This window comes from Taudactylus pleione, unplaced genomic scaffold (genome assembly GCF_031769625.1).
Source record: "Taudactylus pleione unplaced genomic scaffold, aTauple2 ptg000434l, whole genome shotgun sequence".
Classification (NCBI taxonomy): Eukaryota; Metazoa; Chordata; class Amphibia; order Anura; family Myobatrachidae; genus Taudactylus; species Taudactylus pleione.
Genome location: NW_028284836.1, coordinates 1,050,860 through 1,059,489, shown reverse-complemented (window position 1 = coordinate 1,059,489; position 8,630 = coordinate 1,050,860).

The window sequence follows — 8,630 nt, the reverse complement described above, 5'->3', positions numbered from 1 at the left end:
AAGCCCATCGCAAACATTTCTTTCAGTATCACTCTGCAACAGCCAACACTGCCCATAGTGATGGATTTATAATATTAATAGTGATAATTAACTATATCTATAAATCAAGAGCAGTGTCTCCTCTGAATGTGAGCAGTGTTTTATGGCTTTAGTCATCCCTTATCGAATATCCCCTGTGTTTATTGTCAAGGACTCATTTGATTTTGCAATCTTCCTTATCGGTGAAGTTATGAGATACAGAAACAGGAAGGAACAATTATTTTTATATACGGTCACTATTTGCTCATTGCATGGAATTAGTACAGGAATCCTGTTACAGAACAGGTATCAGTATATTTCCCAGACTTGGTACAGTTCACTAGCAATGGCCCCTTCCTAGATTGCACTCGTACATCCAAACCAAACGTACATCAAAGTGGCCGGTCGGGGGAAACACTCTGGGCCCGATTCAGACCTGGATGCTAAGCTGCGGACGCACGCTATGGCCGATAATCGCCCATTTGCGCATGCATTTGCGTCAATATTAGGGGTGTGCACCGGGCACTTTTCGTGTTTTGTGTTTTGGTTTTGGATCTGGATCTTTCTTCGTGTTTTGGATCTGGATTGGTTTTGCCAAAACCACCCTTCCGTGTTTTGGGTTCTGGGTTTTGTGTTTTGGATCTGTATTTTTTTGAAAAAAAGCATAAAAACAGCTAAAATCACAGAATTTGTAGGTTTTTCTGCTCCTATGCTATTATTAACCTCAATAACCTTAATTTCCACTCATTTCCAGTCTATTCTGAACACCTCACACCTCACAATAGTGTTTTTATATACAAAAGGTTGCACCGAGGTAGCTGGATGACTATGCTAAGAGACACGAGTGGGCGGCACAAACACGTGGCCCATCTAGGAGTGACACTGCAGTGGCAGACAGGATGGCAGTTTGAAAAACTAGGCCCCAAACAGTACATAATGCAAAGAAAAAAAAGAGGTGCAAGATGGAATTGTCCTTGGGCCCTCCCACCCACTCTTATGTTGTATAAACAGGACATGCACACTTTAACAAACCAATCATTTCAGCGCCAGGGTCTGCCACACAACTGTGGCTGAAATGATTGGTTCGTTTGGGCCCCCACAAAACAAGCTGGCAATTAATGTGTCCCTGCACAAACTGGCTCTATGGAGGCAAGATGTCATCCTCATCCTCCTCATCCACCGATTCCTCACCCTCTTCAGTGTGTACATCCTCATCCTCACAGAGTATTAACTCGTCCCCACTGGAATCCACCACCACAGGTCCCTCTGTATGTTCTGGAGGCTGGTCTCCCTGGAAGAGCTGATAATTCATTTTGATGAACATCATCTACTCCACATTCTGTGGAAGCAACCTCCTACGCCTTTCGCTGACAAGGTTCCCGGCTGCACTAAACACTCTTTCGGAGTACACACTGGAGGGGGGGCAACTCAGGTAAAATAGAGCCAGTTTGTACAGGGGCCTCCAAATTGCCTCTTTTTCCTGCCAGTACAGGTATGGACTGTCTGACATGCCTACTTGGATGCTGTCACCGATGTAATCCTCCACCATTCTGTCAATGGTGACAGTATCATATGCAGTGACAGTAGACATGTCAGAAATTGTTGCCAGGTCCTTCAGTCCGGACCAGATGTCCAAACTTGGTCCTGCCTGCCCTGCATCACCACCAGCGGGTTGCTTAGGATACCTAAGTTTTTTCCTGGCAGCCCCAGTTGCGGGAGAAAATGAAGAAGGAGCTGTTGACGTGTCACGTTCCGCTTCAGATGACAGTGTGTTCACCAGCAGGTCTTTGCACCTCTGCAGGCTTGTGTCGGCCGGAAAGAGAGACACCACATAGGCTTTAAACCTAGGATAGAGCACGGTGGCCAAAATGTAGTGGTCTGATTTCAACAGATTGACCACCCTGGAATCCTGGCAAAGCGAATGAAGGGCTTCATCCACAAGTCCCACATGCCGAGCGGAATCGCTCCGTCTTAGCTCCTCCTTCACTTTCTCCAGCTGCTTCTGCAAAAGCCTGATGAGGGGAATGACCTGACTCAAGCTGGCAGTGTCTGAACTGACTTCACGTGTGGCAAGTTCGAAGGGCTGGAGAACCTTGCACAACACGGAAATCATTCTCCACTGCGCTTGAGTCAGGTGCATACCCCCTCCTTTGCCTATGTCATAGGTGGATGTATAGGCTTGTATGGCCTTTTGCTGCTCCTCCATCCTCTGAAGCATATAGAGGGTTGAGTTCCACCGCGTCACAACCTCTTGCTTCAGGTGATGGCGGGGCAGGTTCAAGAGTGTTTGCTGGCGCTCCAGTCTTCGGCACGCAGTCGCTGAATGGCGAAAGTGGCCAGAAATTTTTCGGACCACCCAAAGCATCTCCTGCACGCCCCTGTCGCTTTTCAGAAAATTCTGCACCACCAAGTTCATTGTGTGAGCAAAACATGGGACGTGCTGGAATTTGCCCAGAAGTAATGCCCGCACAATATTGGTGGCTTGGCACTACTTTGTTGATACACGTGCGGCTACTGCGCACACAATTCACAAACACAGAAAATATTTTTTTTTTGGACTGGAGTGTACTTTGGGGGTTACAGTAGCCGCACGTGCATCAACAAAGTAGTGCCAAGCGTGCGCCTGTGTCATAAGTAAAGGGCCGGCTGGCTTGACCGTTAAGGGTGCTGTAACCCCCGAAAGTACACTCCAGTCCAAACCAAAAAAAAAATTATATATTTTCTGTGTTTGTGAATTGTGTGCGCAGTAGCCGCACGTGCATCAACAAAGTAGTGCCAAGCGTGCGCCTGTGTCATAAGTAAAGGGCCGGCTGGCTTGACCGTTAAGGGTGCTGTAACCCCCGAAAGTACACTCCAGTCCAAACCAAAAAAAAAATTATATATTTTCTGTGTTTGTGAATTGTGTGCGCAGTAGCCGCACGTGCATCAACAAAGTAGTGCCAAGCGTGAGCCTGTGTCATAAGTAAAGGGCCGGCTGGCTTGACCGTTAAGGGTGCTGTAACCCCCGAAAGTACACTCCAGTCCAAACCAAAAAAAAAATTATTTTCTGTGTTTGTGAATTGTGTGCGCAGTAGCCGCACGTGCATCAACAAAGTAGTGCCAAGCGTGCGCCTGTGTCATAAGTAAAGGGCCGGCTGGCTTGACCGTTAAGGGTGCTGTAACCCCCGAAAGTACACTCCAGTCCAAACCAAAAAAAAAATTATATATTTTCTGTGTTTGTGAATTGTGTGCGCAGTAGCCGCACGTGCATCAACAAAGTAGTGCCAAGCGTGCGCCTGTGTCATAAGTAAAGGGCCGGCTGGCTTGACCGTTAAGGGTGCTGTAACCCCCGAAAGTACACTCCAGTCCAAACCAAAAAAAAAATTATATATTTTCTGTGTTTGTGAATTGCGTACGCAGTAGCCGCACGTGCATCAACAAAGTAGTGCCAAGCATGCGCCTGTGTCATAAGTAAAGGGCCGGCTGGCTTGACCGTTAAGGGTGCTGTAACCCCCGAAAGTACACTCCAGTCCAAACCGAAAAAAAAATTATTTTCTGTGTTTAGCCACACGTATATATCAAATCGATATAACATAAATGGAGGACCAAACTTTCTCCGATAAAAATAAAATAGAGAAAGATCAAGAACCACTTCCTCCTAGTGCTGAAGCTGCTGCCACTAGTCATGACATAGACGATAACATGCCATCAACGTCGTCTGCCAAGGCCGATGCCCAATGTCATAGTAGAGGGCACATACAATCCCAAATGGCAAAGTTCAGGAAAATGACCTTGAAAAAGACATTTAAATCAGCTGAAGAGAAACGTAAACTTGCCAATATGCCATTTACGACACGGAGTGGCAAGGAACGGCTAAGGTCGATCCCTAGTATGTTCATGACTAGTGGTTCAGCTTCACATGACGATGGAAGCCCTCCTCCCACTAAAAAAATCAAAAGAGTTAAGCTGGCAAAAGCACAGCGAAGAACTGTGCTTTCTAAGAAGATATCACAAATCCCCAAGGAGAGTCCAAGTGTGGTGGTGGTTGCGATGCCTGACCTTCCCAGCACTGGACGGGAAGAGGTGGCTCTTTCCACCATTTGCACGCCCCCTGCAAGTGCTGAAAGGAGCACCCACAGTCCACTTGCTGATATGCAAATTGAAGATGTCACTGTTGAAGTACAACAGGATGAGGATACTGGTGTAGCTGGCGCTGAGGAGGAAGTTGGCGAGGAGGATTCTGATGGTGATGTGGTTTGTTTAAATCAGGCTCCGGGGGAGACAGTTGTTGTCCGTGGGATGAAAAAGCCCATCACGGTCATGCCTGGGCAGAAGACCAAACATTCCACCTCTTTGGTCTGGCAATATTTCTATCCAAATCCGGACAACAACTGTCTTGCCATATGTACCATATGTAAAGGTGAAATAAGTAGGGGTAGGGACGTCAACCACCTAGGAACATCCTCCCTTATACGGCACCTGCAGCGCGTTCATAAAAAGTTACTGTCAAGTTCAAAAACTTTGGCTAAGACCGTAAGCAGTCCAGGGACACCTAAATCCCGTTGTCCTGTTGTATCCAAGCGCCTGCAAACCACACCGTCAACTCCCTCCTCGTCAATTTCCTCCTTAGTCAGGATCGGAAGTAGTCCTGCAGGCCATGTCACTGGCATGACTGACTCTCCTATCCGGGATTCCTCTGGAGGATCCTGCATTGCTACGCCTACTGCTGCCGCTGCTGCTGTTGCTGCTGCTGGGAGTCGTTCATCATCCCAGAGAGGAAGTAGGAACACCACTACTTTTACTAAACAATTGACCCTCCAACAGTCCTTAGCGAGGAGGATGAAGTACGACAGCAGTCATCCTGAAGCAAAACGTATAACTGTGGCCTTGACTGCTATGTTGGTGTTAGACGTGCGTCCGGTATCCGCCATTAGTGCAGTGGGATTTAGACAACTGATGGAGGTAGTGTGTCCCCTTTTCCAAATCCCGTCTAGATTCCACTTCACTAGGCAGGCGATACAGAGACTGTACAGAAACGTCAGAAAAAGTGTCCTCAGTGTCCTGAAAAATGCCGTTGTACACAATGTCCACTTAACCACGGACATGTGGACAAGTGGAACAGGGCAGACTAAGGACTATATGACTGTGACAGCCCACTGGGTAGATGTATCACCTTACGCAGCAACAGCAGCAGCGTCACCAGTAGCAGCATCTCAGAAACGCCAGCTCGTTACAAGGCAGGCTACGCTGTGTATCACCGGTGTCAGTAAGAGGCACACCGCCGACAACCTCTTAGAGAAACTGAGGGAAATCATCGCCCAGTGGCTTACCCCACTTAGACTCTCCTGGGGATTTGTGATATCTGACAACGCCACCAATATTGTGCGGGCATTACATCTGGGCAAATTCCAGCACGTCCCATGTTTTGCTCACACAATAAACTTGGTGGTCCAGAATTTTCTGAAAAGCGACAGGGGCATGCAGGAGACGCTTTGAGTAGCCCGAAAAATTTCCGGCCACTTTCGCCATTCAGCGACTGCGTGCCGAAGACTGGAGCGCCAGCAAACACTCTTGAACCTGCCCCGCCATCACCTGAAGCAAGAGGTTGTGACGCGGTGGAACTCAACCCTCTATATGCTTCAGAGGATGGAGGAGCAGCAAAAGGCCATACAAGCCTATACATCCACCTATGACATAGGCAAAGGAGGGGGTATGCACCTGACTCAAGCGCAGTGGAGAATGATTTCCGTGTTGTGCAAGGTTCTCCAGCCCTTCGAACTTGCCACACGTGAAGTCAGTTCAGACACTGCCAGCTTGAGTCAGGTCATTCCCCTCATCAGGCTTTTGCAGAAGCAGCTGGAGAAAGTGAAGGAGGAGCTAAGACGCTCGGCATGTGGGACTTGTGGATGAAGCCCTTCATTCGCTTTGCCAGGATTCCAGGGTGGTCAATCTGTTGAAATCAGACCACTACATTTTGGCCACCGTGTTCGATCCTAGGTTTAAAGCCTATGTGGTGTCTCTCTTACCGGCCGACACAAGCCTGCAGAGGTGCAAAGACCTGCTGGTGAACACACTGTCAGCTGAAGCGGAACGTGACACGTCAACGGCTCCTTCTTCATTTTCTCCCGCAACTGGGGCTGCCAGGAAAAAACTTAGGTATCCTAAGCAACCCGCTGGCGGTGATGCAGGGCAGGCAGGACCAAGTTTGGACATCTGGTCCGGACTGAAGGACCTGGCAACAATTTCTGACATGTCTACTGTCACTGCATATGATACTGTCATCATTGACAGAATGGTGGAGGATTACATCGGTGACAGCATCCAAGTAGGCATGTCAGACAGTCCATACCTGTACTGGCAGGAAAAAGAGGCAATTTGGAGGCCCCTGTACAAACTGGCTCTATTTTACCTGAGTTGCCCCCCCTCCAGTGTGTACTCCGAAAGAGTGTTTAGTGCAGCCGGGAACCTTGTCAGCGAAAGGCGTAGGAGGTTGCTTCCACAGAATGTGGAGAAGATGATGTTCATCAAAATGAATTATCAGCTCTTCCAGGGAGACCAGCCTCCAGAAGGTACAGAGGGACCTGTGGTGGTGGATTCAACTGGGGACGAGTTAATACTTTGTGAGGATGAGGATGTACACACTGAAGAGGGTGAGGAATCGGTGGATGAGGAGGATGAGGATGACATCTTGCCTCCGTAGAGCCAGTTTGTGCAGGGACACATTAATTGCCAGCTTGTTTTGTGGGGGCCCAAACGAACCAATCATTTCAGCCACAGTTGTGTGGCAGACCCTGGCGCTGAAATGATTGATTTGTTAAAGTATGCATGTCCTGTTTATACAACATAAGGGTGGGTGGGAGGGCCCAAGGACAATTCCATCTTGCACCTCTTTTTTTTCTTTGCATTATGTACAGTTTGGGGCCTAGTTTTTCTAACTGCCATCCTGTCTGCCACTGCAGTGTCACTCCTAGATGGGTCACGTGTTTGTGCCGCCCACTCGTGTTGCTTAGCATAGTCATCCAGCTACCTCGGTGCAACCTTTTGGACATAAAAACACTATTGTGAGGTGTGAGGTGTTCAGAATAGACTGGAAATGAGTGGAAATTAAGGTTATTGAGGTTAATAATAGCATAGGAGCAGAAAAACCTACAAATTCTGTGATTTTAGCTGTTTTTATGCTTTTTTTCAAAAAAATACAGATCCAAAACACAAAACCCAGAACCCAAAACACGGAAGGGTGGTTTTGGCAAAACCAATCCAGATCCAAAACACGAAGAAAGATCCAGATCCAAAACCAAAACACAAAACACGAAAAGTGGCCGGTGCACACCCCTATGTACAAGTCACTTGGTTAGATATCAGCCTGCAGTGATCGCAGTGCTTGCGGTGGGGTAGGGTCTACCTCAAGTGCTGCGTGCAGCTCCGATGGCTCTCGATGTAACCGATTAATCACACACTTCCTGGAGATGACGTGTGCTATGAAAGAAAGGTGGGCGGCTTTATACTGGCGTGCGTTCGCTCTGCCGTCACTCTCTAAGACATAGAGGGCGCCCTTCCACCAGACAGTGCGTTTGCGGCATTTGCATACCCGGCCCCTTTTGGCAGCGAGAGAGCGCAGCTTAGCGTCCGGGTCTGAATCGAGCCCTCTGTCACTTCACAGAAAGCTGGCTCCGCTCGCAATCTATGGTGGCACAAGCATAATCTGCCTGCCGCAAATGGCCAAGAAAATACGCAACGTGAGCAGCCGATGGCCCTTGCATTGAACACTCCATGTTTTGTTCTTATGCAATAGAGAGTGTGGTGTATTTATACATACACATGTGATAATCAGATATATCAGTAATATAGGAAAGCTGGCAGGCCACACTGGGACATGTACTATGACAGCGCTTACATAAGCTTTGGGTTAATGCACTGAAGCAACACGGGCCCCATTACATAAGGCTGGGATAATGCTGTCAGATAAGGATGCTTAGTAATGGAAAAAGAAGAAACTGAGGTGTTTACTGCAATGAGCTCTAGCAGTACTGTATGTAGTAATAGCGGAGGGAAGTTATGCTTTATATTATTCTGATTTCCTCGTGATAATATGAATAAACACGTCATGACATGATGCAGGCCTCTGTCCTAATCCAGGTGCAGAATTACCAATATTATATATTTGCTGCGGGACATCAAAATATCACTGGCAATGTACAGCAAATCATGTGCACGTAAATTGGTGGAAATTAGCTAAAACATGGGAAAAGATCCCTGCAAAATCTAAGCATCCCCAGGATGTACCAAGTAGGGACAGCAGCATATATCTCAGGTATCTGTCACGGCCCTTCGATTTCAATACTGGCAGTAAACTCCCGACGGTCAGAATCCCGATTAATTTTAGTAAATAATCTAACTGTAACCCTTACACTAACCCACCCCCTCTGCAGCCTAATCCATCCCTCCTGCAGCCTAACCCTCCCCTCCCGCAGCCTAACCCTAACCGTCCCCTCCCACAGCCAAACCCTAACCGTCCCCTCCCACAGCCTAACCGTACCCGTCCCCTCCTGCATCCTAACCCTAACCGTCCCCTCCTGCATCCTAACCCTAACCATCCCCTCCCACAGCCAAACCCTAACCGTCGACTCCCACAG